The 14443-nt window shown below is 41.4% G+C and overlaps 1 protein-coding gene across 4 annotated transcripts in view; it reads left to right on the forward strand.

The window, feature by feature from the left end:
• The window catches only part of ODAD2 (outer dynein arm docking complex subunit 2), a 225820-nt gene that overhangs the window by 44870 nt on the left and 166507 nt on the right, over nucleotides 1-14443 (forward strand). The gene's annotated exons all lie outside the window — the stretch shown is intronic.

A 14443-nucleotide genomic window follows, 5' to 3' on the forward strand; every position in this document is an offset into this window, starting at 1 on the left:
CGGACATGGACTTATACGCATGAATCAGTTGAAAAACATTTTCCTGCAGGAAAAATATACCCCTTTCCTTTCTGGTGGACACAGCATCAGCTACAATTCTCAGAAACAAATAATTATGTGTTTTCCTGAATCCTGAATCCTAAGAAAAGTAGTCAAGAAATCAGGAGAATGGTAAAAAAGCATTCTAATTCTTAGAGGATTAAAATTGAGATATTACTAGTTCCAAAAAATTTACTGACATCATTGAAAGCAAGAGCCGTTAATTATCTTAATCTTGGTAATCATTCCACATTGTATATGTATAACAAATCAGCACATTGCACACTTTATTATTATTATTATTTTTTAGCGAGAGAGACAGAGACAGAGAGACAGAGGGAGGGACAGATAGGGACAGACAGGCAGGAAGGGTGAGAGATGAGAAGCATCGATTCTTCATTGTGGCACCTTAGTTGTTCATTGATTGCTTTCTTATATGTGCCTTGACTGGGGTGGGGGGACTTCAGCAGAGTGAGTGACCCCTTACTCAAGCCATTAACCTTGGACTCAAGCCAGTGACTTTGGGCTTCAGGCCAATGACCTTTTGGCTCAAACCAGTGACCATGAGGGCACATCTGTGATACTACACTAAAGCCAGTGGCCCCGTGCTCAAGCTGCCGACCTCGGGTTTTGAACCTGGGTCTTCTGGGTCTTACTCCAACACTCTATCCACTGCACCACCACCTGGTCAGGCTGTACACTTTAAGTAGGCAATTATATTTGTCAGTTTTTCCTCAATAAAGTTAAAAAAACCACAAAGAAAATTCTGACAGCACAAAGTTGAAGGTAGGCCTTTCCCAGCATCCAGACAGGAGCAGGTGGAAGGAAGCGGTCACTGTCTGTCCAGCCAGCACTACTTGTAGCATCTGCCATGCTCTAAATGCGTGTCTGCTGCTAATGGTGAGTCAGTCTTGCATGACTATTAATGTGTTTCTCTGCATAGTATACTTTACACAAATCCTATTAGTGGTGTTCTAATAAATAACAAATTTGGAAGCATAAGAAGTTGTTACATTTTAATTGAAATTTCCACCTGAAATTCTGTGTAGCCTTGTCAAGATTGCTAAGTAGATCTGAATGTTATTTGGATGTACTACCCCATAATTTTGCTGGCATTTTTTTAGTGTTTGAATATTATTGCAATTTGTTAATTCTAAGTAATTTAACACAAGAAGTGCAAAGTGCAAAGTGTTGTGGAACACTCCATTATTAAGCCAGAAACTGACCTAAAATCTGAACTAGCAAAAACAACAAAAGACTTCCATGTCCAAACCAGAATCAGGACAAGCAGATAAAATACTTTCATCATTGAGAAAGAAATGGCCCTGGCTGGCTAGCTTAGTTGGATGGAATGTCATCCTGATGCACTGGAGTTGAGGGTTCGATCCCCAGTCAGAGCACATATCACAACCAATGAATGCATAATTAGGTGGAGCAACAAATTGATGTCCTTCTCTCTGTTTCTTTATTATTTCTCTTTCGCCCTCTCCCCGTCTCCCCTGTCCCTTTTTCCCTCTCTCTCTTCCCTCTCTCCCTTCTTCTCTCTAAAAAAAATAAAATAAAGAAAAAATCAATCAATAAAAGAATAGAAAATGAGCTGACGTGAAGCCAACCCTAATGCCCACCTTGGCTGTACTTTTGGAAGTCTCAACAATCTGACCAATGTCAATGCAAAATGAAAGATTTTTTTTTTTTGCATCTGTAATATTAGTCATGAAACAAATACCAATGCTTTGGTTAGGACAATTAATACTTTCTATGTTTTAAATTTTTATTTTAAGAATGATATAAATAATAAATATTTTTAATATCTTTCAGTTTATTTTTTAAGTGAGAAGAGGAGAGATAGATTCCCACATGTGTGCTGACCAAGATCCACCTGGCAACTCCTGTCTGGGGCCAATGCTTGAATCAATTGAGCTATCCTCAGTGCCTGAGGGGAGGCTCAACCCAGTCAGCCACTGGCTGTGGAAGGGAAAGAGAGAGAGAAGGGGAGAGGGAGGGAGAAAGAAACAGATGGTTGCTTGTCCTATGTGCCCTAATCGAAAATGGAAGCCAGGATATCTGCATGCCAGGCCAAACCTTTATCCACTGAACCATGGCCAGGGCTCATCTCTCAGTTTTTAAAATAGCTTTTATTTGGCATTTATTTTTTGTTAATGTTCCCCTCTTTAGTGTTTTCTGGCCTCAAATGTCAGGTAGAGATCATTTTTAAATATTATTGTAATATATATAGTTTATTATTATACAGAAAACTGAAGTATTTAGCTTTTTTTTTTTTTTTTAATGATAGTGATAGGAGGGGAGGCAGAGACAGACTCCCACATGCACCCTGGCCAGGATCTACCCAGCAAGCCCACTAGGGAGCAATGCTCTGCCCATCTGGGGCCCTTTCTACCTTGCAACTGAAGTTATTTTTTAGCACCTGAGGCAGAGGCCATGGAGCCATCCTCAGCGCCTGGGCCAACTCGTTGTAATCTAGCCATGGCTGTAGGAGGGGACTAGTGGGGAGAGAGAGAGAGAGAGAGAGAGAGAGAGAGAGAGAGAGAGAGAGAAGAGGGGGGAGAAAGAGAGAGAGAAAGAAGCAAGGGGGGAGAGGGGAGAAGCAGATGGGCGCTTCTCCTCCTGTGTGCCCTGACTGGGAATCAAACCCAGGACATCTACACGCCAGGCCACTGAGCCAACCGGTCAAGGCTGAAGTTTTTAGCATCAAAAAAAATAATTTACTGTTTAACATTATGGAAATTATTTACTATTATGGTCATGATTATTATTTTAAAAAGTGTAAATAAAATTTAAGAAAAAGTATGGAGTAACTTACGATTTCTGGAATTCCTGAGAATTCCTGGAAATTCTCATTTCTTGTTCCAAACCTTGAAGATTCATGTCTGTTGGGAATTTGGAAACACTAGCATGGGATACAGGTTGAAGGTTCAGCCTCTGGTCCTGTACCTGCTTAACAGGTACTTTTGTGCACAACCTGTACAATCAACATGGCAGCTAAGGGGGCATGCGTGACTCAGGAGAACTTCCTCACAATACCTTGATCCTTTATTAAAGTGAAGAGCTGCCCATGAACTCTCCTCTACTCATAAAGAGCATGTCCTCTGGGGAGAAAGCTGGCAGCGGAGAACTTGCTCACCCAGCACTTGGGCAGCCTGAGCCAGACAGGCATTGGTGGTCATACGTGGCCTTTGGAAGAAGAATTGGAAGAGCCCTGGCATTTATCCAGGGGAATTCTGGTCTATTAAGTGTATTTTATTAGTGAAAGGAAATAAAGAGTCCTAGGGGTAGGAGCACCAGCAGGGTCAGGAGTAGAACAATGGACTAGTAGTTAGAAGCATGATCTCTGATGTCAGGAAGATGTCAGTTGAGTCAAGATCTGCCATTTACTAGCTCAGTTGCCTTGGGACTATTGGTGGACTCTTCTAGACTTTGCTTTCTGCCTTGGTCAAGATGATAAAATAAAAATTTCCATATTTTGGGATTATAATGAATATTAAATTAAATCTAATACATGTAACATATTGACAATAATAATGATTTGTTACATATTATTACCTAGAGATTGTATGGTGTAGAATCTTGACATACACAGATGGCCCTCAACTTTTGCTTTGAGTTTTCAAGTGACCAACAGAAGGAGGGAAATGTGGTGAGTTACTGCAGTGAGGGAAAGGCTCTGACCATAACAAGAGAGAAATAACCCAGATGCGCATGCATGTAACCCATCCTGGTACTTAGAGTAGAAAGAATTTTCTCCCTGAACTTAATGGAACAGATTGTGAGTGAGGTAATGAACAACCTCTTCTATAATAATTTCCTCCCATTGACATGGCAGTGAGGTTCTCCACATATTCTAATTATTGGATAAGTATCTTAAGTTTTTCAACTAGTTAGGATAAATCTGTATAAATGTTAAGCCAGAAGGGATGCACTATTTCTGTCCCAGAACAGTAAGGAAAACATTTAATGATGAAGTGCTACTTAAGCTTGTTCAAGTTCTTCATCAATAAATTATGTGAAAATGTGATACTTTTGGCCAGACAGTAAATTGCTTGGAATTATTATAGTTCCCACAGGTAAATAGTCTTAGCATAGCCAATAAAAGGAAAAAGTATATCTACAAATGATTTCAAAGTTTTGACACAGATAAATGTTTTATATGGAGACACACAAGGATATTAAAAGTCTGTGAAATGCAAAATTGTATGTCTCTAATCTCAAAATAAATATACCTGACGTTTTCATATATAAAATTATGCCTAAATGTAGACTTAAACTAGCAGAGAAATGTTAATGTTGACTTGACTTTCTACTTACAATTTTCCAAGTACAGCAATGTCTGTGATGGTTGAAAAAAGTTTGATGAGCTCATTAATACCCAAAGAGGTCAATGAACTATAGCTTATTCTTTATCCAGAGCTGTGAGCTCAAATCTTGGCACACAAGTAAAGGGAGATTGTATTTAATTATTTGGCTTTGACATATGTTCATTACATCTTGCACATTTTATATATGTATATATTCTTTTAATCTAGATTTTTTTAGAACACAATTTAATTTTTAAAGTAATGAATACTTTGCATTTTTACTCACCAAACTTCCAACTATTCTTTTTCCACCTAGCTGATGACTGTGCTCTAGTCTGCATGAAGCATTAAACCAGTTTTCAACTGCCGTAGTGAGATACACTTTCATTCTGCCCTCTCCTATCATTACGGTTCAGCATGTCTGCCTTCCCAGCTGCCCCGTGAGTGGAGAGAGCATATTACAGCTGTCTGTGTCTTCCAGGGGTCTTGCTAGTGAGCACACCTTGCCTCTCCACCCTTTCCCCAGGAGATGTGACTTGGAGAGAGCAGGGTTCCTTAAGGGCCAGGCTGTGCTACTCTTCACACTCACGTCCCTGAGAGCAGTTTTTCCTTCCTTTGAACCAGAGTGTTCCTTTTGCTGTTGCTGTCTTTCTCCAACTCCTCTCCCTCCCCTGTCTCCTCCTCTTTCTACCCCCTTTCTCCCTGGAGGTGTGCTGTTTTGTATGTTGTATTTGCTAGCTTTATATGTATGCTATTTTCTTCCCTGGTCAGGACTGCTTCAAAATCTTGAAGTTAAAATGTTTTGCTTTTTTTTTTTTTAAAGATTTTATTTATTTATTGTAGAGGGGAAAATGGGAGAGAGCACGGGAGAGAGAGAGAAAGAGAGAATGAGGGAGGAGCAGGAAGCATCAACTCCCATATGTGCCTTGACCTGGCAGCCCAGGGTTTCAAACAGGCAACCTCAGCATTCCAGGTCTATGCTTTATCCACTGTGCCACCACAGGTCAGGCTAAAACATTTTGCTTTGAATCAGTTCAAGCAACTGGGGAAGAAAGTTTATTAAAGAGTATATACCACGCTAATTCTGTGAATCTTGGTAAAAATATAGCAGTTTCACTCATTTATAAATCAGGTATATGGAGAACTCATTTGTGAAATAGGAGGAGAATCAGAGGGTTTGTTGTTGTTGGAAAGGTGGACTTATTAGTCACGTGTATTATTGTATAACAGATCAATACAAATGGGTTTCTTTGGTGATGTGAGATAAAATGTTGAAAGGTCATAATTATATAGTAGTCGATCTGCATTTTGTACACATTGGTGTAAGTATTCTTAAAGTGAAGAATGAATCTCAGGACCCAAGGTTGAAAGCCCGTTGAAATCCATTTCTTTGTGCATTGGGTATGGATTTGAATACTCTAGGAGCAGTAAATTCAAGAGAACATTGAGAAGACTGGAGTGAAGCCAAGAAAATGGTTGATCAGCTGTAGGTAGTGTGGTGGGATCTCAGAGCCTGCGTCTAGAATTATGCTTCAACCTGCACCCTCCCCCCCCCCACCCGAGGCATTTCCCAGGACAGAATTGAGGATGAGAAGTCTATGCCTTCCTGTCATCGGCTCCAGGCTCAGCTGGAGTAACATTCGCCAGCAAGTTGGAGCTGTCTGTCCCTACTTGGTGTGCTTCCTTGGCCGGCCCATCCCTGAGTCCCTGCTGCAATAATGGAGGACTCCAGGGTTCATCTGCAGGGCTGTTGCCCCATTTGCTCCTCCTCCCTCCCGGATGCCTGTTTCTGCACATGGGATTTGATCCGAGCGTGCCTGCGGGAGCAGGATGATGAAAGCATTGGCTGAGAAAGCTGAATCCAGCAGCAGGTGGCATGCAAAATGAATCCAAGTGGGAAGTGACAAGGGGTTCCTGTTGATAGTGGAAGTCTCAGAATAAAATAGTGTCCTCGGAAGCACAAAGAAATGACCAAGACAGAAGGAAGGCCAGTTTATGAGGAGGATTTGGTATAGGAGAGGTTAAGTTAGAAGACAGTGAAATACCCAAACAGATAGAGCTGATGCAATAGTTGGAAATAAAGGAGTGAAACTCAAATTAATGGTCAGAAATGAAGCTACCTATTTGGAGCCAGGTGGAGGGAGTGGAGCCTGGGGCGCATTTTTGTCTCTATTCATGAGTGAATGTGACCTCTTTCTGGCTAACCAGAAAGCTGCTGCTTCTCACTTGAGTTGGTGCAACTAACTCAATATTTGATCCAATATTTTTGGATAAAAATTCCTGTGCTAAAACCAGTAATCTTTCCTTAAACCTTATAAGCAGATTGCATTGTTGGCCTCAAACAAAACCACAAAAACCCTTAAATAAAGTAACATCTTATTTGGTAAGTTTATGTGACTAAGTCTTACACACAAAAGATTAAATAAAGGAAGATAAATAATTGGGAAGGTTTGAAGCAAAAAAGGGGGAAAAAAATGTCTATTTCTAAAGTAAGATTACTTCCAGTTAAAAACTCCTACATACAAAAACTCTGAGGAATGGGATATGAAGACAGGGGAGATGAGGGCTTTTTAATGTAAATTCACAAATGTGGTACCAGCCTTGAATGGGGCACTCGAGCCACTCTGTCCCTGTGTTCTAGGGGAATGGTGGTGGTATCTGAATATATGTCACTTCGTGTAAAGCATGTACTGTAGGCAAGTGAGTGATAGCTTATGACAGCTGGACATCACCAGATTTTTCTCTCTCTCCCCACCCAGGTGTGTTGGTGAGGGATAGTGTCTAATATGATCAAAACGCCAGTGTTGCTCTCCCCTTTCACATGAGCCTGGGGTCTTGTTAGGAATTCTTTTGTTCTGTTGGGATACACAAATCCCAAATTCTCAAGCCATGAAAAGTGAAGGTGCTGGGCCATTCGCCCTGGGGACCAGGGCTTTCCTTCAGAGTGACATCTAAATGATGATCGCATCAAAAATCCAATGAGGCTTCTCGGGGAACTCTCGACGCTCTCTCCTGGGGAACACTCAGCACTCTCTTCCTGGCATGCTCTGGATTTCCTTTGTTGAGGGTAGATTCTGAACAGTGCCATTCTCAGACTTGAAAACCTTGGTTAAAGATTGATTTTGTGGCCTGAGCAGGCAGTGGCTCAGTGGATAAAGCATCAGCACGGGATACTGCGGACCTAGATTCAAACCCTGAGGTCGCTGGCTTAAGCGTGAGCTCATCAGCTTGAGTTTGGGGTTTCTGGCTTGAGTATAGGATCATAGACATGACCCTGTGGTTGCTGGCTTGAGCTCTAGATCACTGGCTTGAGCAAGGGATCACTGGCTTGGCTGGAGCCCCCCAGTCAAGGCACATATGAGAAGCAATTAATGAACAACTATGGTGCCACAACAATGGGTTGATGCTTCTCATCTCTCTCCCTTTCTGTCTGCCTGTCCCTCTCTCTCACTTTCTTGCTTAAAAAAATGCTTTTGTGATGCTCAGTTCTTTTTTTTTTCTTTTTTCCTTTTTCTAGTCAGTGAGAGGAGGGGAGGCAGAGACAGACTCCTGCATGCACCCAGACCAGCATCCATCCAGCAAGCCCACTAAGGGGTGATGCTCTGCCCATCTGGGGCCGTTGCTGCATTGCAACTGGAACCATTTTTTGGCACCTGAGACAGAGGCCGTGGAGCCATCCTCAGCGCCAGGGCCAACTTGCTCTAATTGATCCATGACTGCAGGAGGGGAGGAGAAGAGAGAGAGAGAAGCGAGAGGGGAGGAGTGGAGAAGCAGATGGGCACTTCTTCTGTGTGCCCTGACTGGGAATCGAACCTGAAACATCTACACGCCAGGCCACTGAGCCAACCGGCCAGAGCCAGTGCTCAGTTTTTTAATGGCCTTTCACGGGCTGATTGAAGACACACACACACCACATCTACCTTGGTAATTGGGATTGATAGGCACACCTTATTCCCTATTGCTTTACTTTATTGCACTTGACAGATGTTGCGTTTTTTACAAACTGAAACAAGACCACCCACCAGCAGAAAGGTTACAACCTGCTTTGTTGTGATATGCACATTGTTGCAGTGGTCTGGAACTGAACCCGCAGCATCTCTAAGGTATACCTGCATATTGTTTTTCATCGCAGGAATTTGATGTACTTTGCAATCAATTCCAGTTAATTGAATTCCTTTTCCATTACTTGGCTTTTGGAGTGTCAGAGAGTGTGTGATTCTTGTTTCACCAGTGGAAAAGCTGAGACTTTACTCCCGGCCACACAGGCGGGGGCTGTGGGCATGGCGGTATCCAGGTTTCTATCTTTACTGCCAGTTACCTGGTTATTCTGTCCCACTGTCAAGAAATTCAGAGCTCCCTGGGCCTGCAGGCCTTGCTGTTGTACATTCCTCTTTTCCCTCTTGTTTGATTTCTTCATTTGTGTAAGAGACTAATCAAACTGGGATAGCTTCTTAACAAAGGAATTCGGTGGTCATTTTTGGAAGGCCCATGAGAGTGCTCTTTTGCTAGATTTTAATTAAAGAGATGGAGAGAAGAATGTGATAGTGCAGTGTTGTTATTGTTGAAATAAATCTTTCAAAAATGGGGCCCTGGCTGGTTGGCTCAGTGGTAGAGCATCAGCCTGGCATGTGGATGTCCCGATTTCTTTTCCTGGTCAGGGCACACAGGAGAAGCACCCATCTGCTCCCCGTCCCCCTTCTTGCTCTCTATCTTTCTCTTCCCCTCCTGCAGCCATGGCTTAATTGGAGCAAATTGGCCCTGGTGCTGACGATGGCTCCATGGCCTCGCCTCAGGCGTTAAAATAGCTTGGTTAGCTTGGTTGCTGAGCAATAGAGCAATGGCCCCGGATGGGCAGAGCATCGCCCTATAGGGGGCATGCCAGGTGGATCCTGGTTGATGTGCATTCAGGAGTTTGTCTCTCTGCCTCCCTGCTTCTTATTTAAGAAGAAAAAAAGATGGAAACAATTATCACTGTTTATGCATCCAAACTCCAGTGGTTAGAAAGGAAAACTGGTACCACTTTTCTAAGAAACAGTCTTTAAGTTAAGACGTATGTTGTTGAATTGATGTGGGTTAACCTGAAAAAATGTCGTCTCCATGCCAAAAATAATGGCCCTGATCAGGGCTAAGTGGATAGAGCGTTATCCTGCATGCTGAGGTTACAGGCTCAATCCCTGATCAGGACACATACAAGAAGAAACCAATGAGTGCAAACTCAATGAACAACTAAGTGAAACAATGACTTGATGCTTCTCTCTCTTTCTCTTCCCCTCTTCCTCTCTGTCTCTCTCAAATCAAGGGAATTTTTTTTTAAAAGGTCTCCATGACAAAAACAGTAGGAGAACTTTTGTACTTTAAAAAGCCTCTACCTGTTTGAAGTCTTAAGATATTTTAATTCTAATATCTAAGAAAATTTCTACTTAGTAGAGTTTGCATTGACCTTTTTAAAAAATAATATACTGTAAGAATTGGATTAGTTGAGATGTGTGTTACTTGAGTGTTTAAATGGGATGAGAATGAGTAAGTTTAAAGTTGTAAATATGCAAAACAGTTTATATTTATTTATTTATTTATTTATTTATTTGGTTTTTTTGTTTGTTTATATTATTAAGTCAGAGCAAGAGAGGCAGAGAGACAGACTCCCGCATGCGCCCCAACCAGGATCCACCCAGCAAGCCCCCTACCAGGTGATATTGTGCCCATCTAGTGTTACTGCTCTGTTACTCAGCAATTGAGCTATTTTAGTGCCCTAGGCAAGGCCATGGAGTCATCCTCAGCACCTGGGAATAGGCTGTGGGAGAGGAAGAGAGAGAAAGAGAGAGAGAGAACCAGGAGGGGGAGAGGGGGAGAAGCAGATGGTTGCTTCTCCTGTGTACCCTGACCAGGAATCAAACCTGGGACATCGACACACTGGGTCAACACTACCGCTGAGCCAACAGGCCAGAGCCAAGTTTATTCTTGTTTTATTATTAGTTGTTGTGTTATTTATTATGAACAATTGTAAACCCCCTTTTCCCCACTTCTGTATTGACCACATACAAAAAAGAACTCATCTCTTTCATTTTCATTGCAAAGAAGATGGCGGAAGTAACAAGAGGCTTCTCATCTTGACAAATAGTAACTTTTTCAGTTTTGAGCTTTTAGGCTCTTTTACCTCTTGCCTGTCCTAAATAAGAATAGAGAAAAAGCAAAGATAATTAGATGAGTGTGATAATACAGTGCTTCTGAATCGTAACAGTTTATGATACTAGCTGGCCGTATATGACCACATTAGCTTAACTACTGAAAAATGGCAATGTTAAAAATCTTAAGGGACTTCTCTCTCTCTCTCTTTTAAAATTTTTATTAATTTTAATTTATTGTGTTTACATGGATTCAAGTGACCCACTGAATATAACTCCTTCACCCCCCACCCCTGTGAAGGTGGAGACCACCCTGTGAATGGGAGGTCTCCCATTACACCTCCTTTGTTCCCCTCCTCCTAACTCCCTCCTCCCTTCCCTCTGGGATTCACTGTTTTGTTATCTGTAACTGCATGTTATGTATATATAATTTTACTAATCACTTCACCTTCTCTGATCCCATCCCCTAAACTTCCTTCCCTCTGACAGCTGTCCCTCTGCTCCCTGGGACCCCATCTCTGCCTTTATTCCATCCCTCAGTTCACTTTGTTCATTAGATTCCACATATGAGTGAGAATATACGATATTTGTCTTTCTCTGCCTGGTTTATTTCACTTAGCATAATAATCTCTAGGTCCATCAATGCCGTCACAAAAAGTAAGATTTACTTCTTTTTCATGGCCACATAGTATTCCATTGTGTATATGTACCACAGCTTTTTCTTTCTTTTTTTTTGACAGAGACAGAAACAGAGTCAGACAGAGGAAGAGATAGGGACAGACAGACAGGAAGGGAGAGAGATGAAACGCATCAATTCTTTATTGCGGCTCCTTTAGTCTCCTTAGTTGTTCAGTGAATGATTTCTTCATGTGTTCCTTGACCAGTGGGGGGGCTACAGCAGAGCGAATAACCCCTTGCTCAAGCCAGTGACCTTGGGCTCAAGCCAGCGAACTTTGGGCTTATGCCAACGACCATGGAGTCATGTATATGAAGCTGCGCTCAAGCCGGAGACCTCAGGGTTTTGAACTTGGGTCCTCTGCATCCTAGTCTGACACCCTACTCACTGTGCCACTGCCTGATCAGGCTGTACCACAGTTTTTTAATTCACTCGACTGCTGATGGACACTTGGGCTGTTTCCAGATCTTGGCTGTTGTAAACAATGCTGCCATAAACATGGGGGTGCATTTCTTCTTTTGAATCAGTGATTTGGTGTTCTTAGGATATATTCGTAAAAGTGGGATCACTGGGTCAAAAGGCAGTTTCATTTTTAATTTTTTGAGGGAATGCAATACTGTTTTCCACAGTGGCTGCACCAGTCTGCATTCCCACCAGCAGTGCAGGAGGGTTCCCTTTTCTCCACATCCTCTCCAGCACTTATTCTGTGTTGATTTGTTGATGAGCGCCATTCTGACTGGTGTGAGGTGATATTTCATTGTAGTTTTAATTTGCATTTCTCTAATGATTAGTGATGTTGAACATTTTTTTATGTTCCTATAGCCCATCTGTATTTCCTCTTTGGAGAAGTGTCTATTCAATTCTTTTGCCCATTTTATTTTTTTGGTATTTTTTTCTGAGATGAGAAGCAGGGAGGCAAAGAGACAAACTCCCGCATGTGCTCAACTGGGATCCACTCGGCATGTCCACTAGGAGACGATGCTCTTCCCATCTGAGGCATTGCTCTGTTGCAACCAGAACCATTCTAACACCTGAGGCAGAGGCCATGGACCCATCCTCAGCACCTGGGCTAACTTTGCTCCAATGGAGCCTTGGCTGCAGGAGGAGAAGAGAGAGATAGAAAAGAGAGCCAGAAGGGTGGAGGAGAAGTTGGGTGGTTCTCCTGTGTGGCCTGGCTGGGAATTGAACCCGGGACTTCCACACGCCAGGCTGACGCTCTACCACTGAGCCAACTGGCCAGGGCCTCAATTCTTTTACCCATTTTTAAATTGGATGTTTACCTTCCTGGTGTTGAGTTTTAGTTTTTTATAAATTTTGGTTATTAACTCCTTATCAGACGTATGGTAAATATGTTCTCCCATTGTGTGGGTTGTCTTTTTATTTTGTTAGTGGTTTCTTTTGCTGTTTGATATAGCACCATTTGTTTATTTTGTCCTTTATTTCATTTGCCCATGGAGATAAATTGACAAATATATTGTTACCAGAGATATCAGAGAGTTTACTGCCTATGTTTTCTTCCAAGGTGTTTATAGTTTTGCAACTTACATTTAAGTCTTTTATCCATTTTGAGTTTATTTTTGTGAATGGTGTAAGTTGGTGGTCTAGTTTCACTTTTTACATGTACCTGTCCAATTTTTCCAACACCATTTATAGACTGTCTTTACTCCATTGTATACTCTTACCTCCTTTGTCAAATATCAATTGACCATAAAGGGATAGGTTTATTTCTGGGTTCTCTGTATGCCTGTTCTTATGCCAGTACCAAGCTGTTTTGAGTACAATGGCCTTGTAGTATAACTTGATATCAGCAAGCGTGATACCACGCACTTTATTCTTCCTTTTCAAGATTGCTGAGGCTATTCGGCTTCTTTTTTGGTTCCATATAAATTTTTGGAATATTTGTTCTATCTATTTGAAGGATGCTATTGGTATTTTAATAGAAATTGCATTGAATTTATAGTTTGCTTTGGGTAATATAGACATTTTAATGATGTTGATTCTTCTTATCTATGAACACTTGTTTGTATCTTCCTTGATTTCTTTTTTTTTTTTTTCCCAGAGGCAGAGAGAGTCAGAGAGAGGGACAGATAGGGATAGACAGACAGGAAGGGAGAGAGATGAGAAACATCAATTCTTCGTTGCGGCTCCTTAGTTGTTCATTGATTGATTTCTCATATGTGCCTTGACCGGGGGCTACAGCAGACCAAGTAACCCCTTGCTCGAGCCAGCAACCTTGGGCTCAAGCTGGTGAGCCTTGCTCAAACCAGATGAGCCTGCGCTCAAGCTGGCTACCTCGGGGTCTTGAACCTGGGTCCTCCACATCCCAGTCCGCTGCTCTATCCACTGCACTATGGCCTGGTCAGGCTTCCTTGATTTCTTTTTTGAATATCTTATTATTTTCTGAGTACAAGTCTTTTATCTCCTTGGTTAAATTTACTCTGAAGTACTTTATTTTTGTTGCAATGATGAAGGGGATTGTTTCCTTAATTTCTCTTTCAGACAGTTTATTGTTGGTGTATAAAAATGCCACTGATTTCTGAATATTAATTTTATATCCTGCCACCTTGCCAAATTCATTTATCAGGTCTAGTAGTTTTTGACTGAGACTTTAAGGCTTTCTATGTGTAGTATCATGTCATCAGCAAATAATGATAGTTTTACTTCTTTCCAATTTGGATGCCTTTTATTTCTTCTTCTTCTCTGATTGCTGTGGCTGGGACTTCTAGAACTATGTTGAATAAGAATGGTGAAAGGGGGCACCCCTGCCTTGTTTCTGATCTCAAGGGGATTGCTTTTAACTTTTGCCCATTCAGTATGATGTTGGCTGTGGGTTTGTCATAGATGGCCTTTACCATGTTGAGGTATGTTTCCTGTATTCCCACTTTGCTGAGAGTTTTGATCATAAATGAGTGCTGGATTTTATCAAATCTGCATTTATTGATATAATCATATGATTTTTATCCTTCCTTTTGTTTATGTGATAAATCATTTATTGATTTGCAAATATTGTACTAGCTTTTCCTCCCTGGAATAAATTCCACTTGCTCATGATGTATGAATTTTTTATGTATTGCTGGATCTGGTTTGCTAATATTTTGTTGAGAATTTTAGTATCTATATGTTCATCAGGGATATTGACCTAAAGTTTTCTTTTTTTGTAGTGTCCTTACCTGGTTTTGGAATGAGGATATAGCTTGCCTCATAAAAGAAGCTTGGAAATCTTGCCTCTTGAATTTTTTGAAATAGCTTGAGAAGGTTATGTGTTGGTTCTTCTATGAATATTTTGTAAAATT

The sequence above is a fragment of the Saccopteryx bilineata genome, chromosome 5 (assembly GCF_036850765.1).
Source record: "Saccopteryx bilineata isolate mSacBil1 chromosome 5, mSacBil1_pri_phased_curated, whole genome shotgun sequence".
NCBI lineage: Eukaryota > Metazoa > Chordata > Mammalia > Chiroptera > Emballonuridae > Saccopteryx > Saccopteryx bilineata.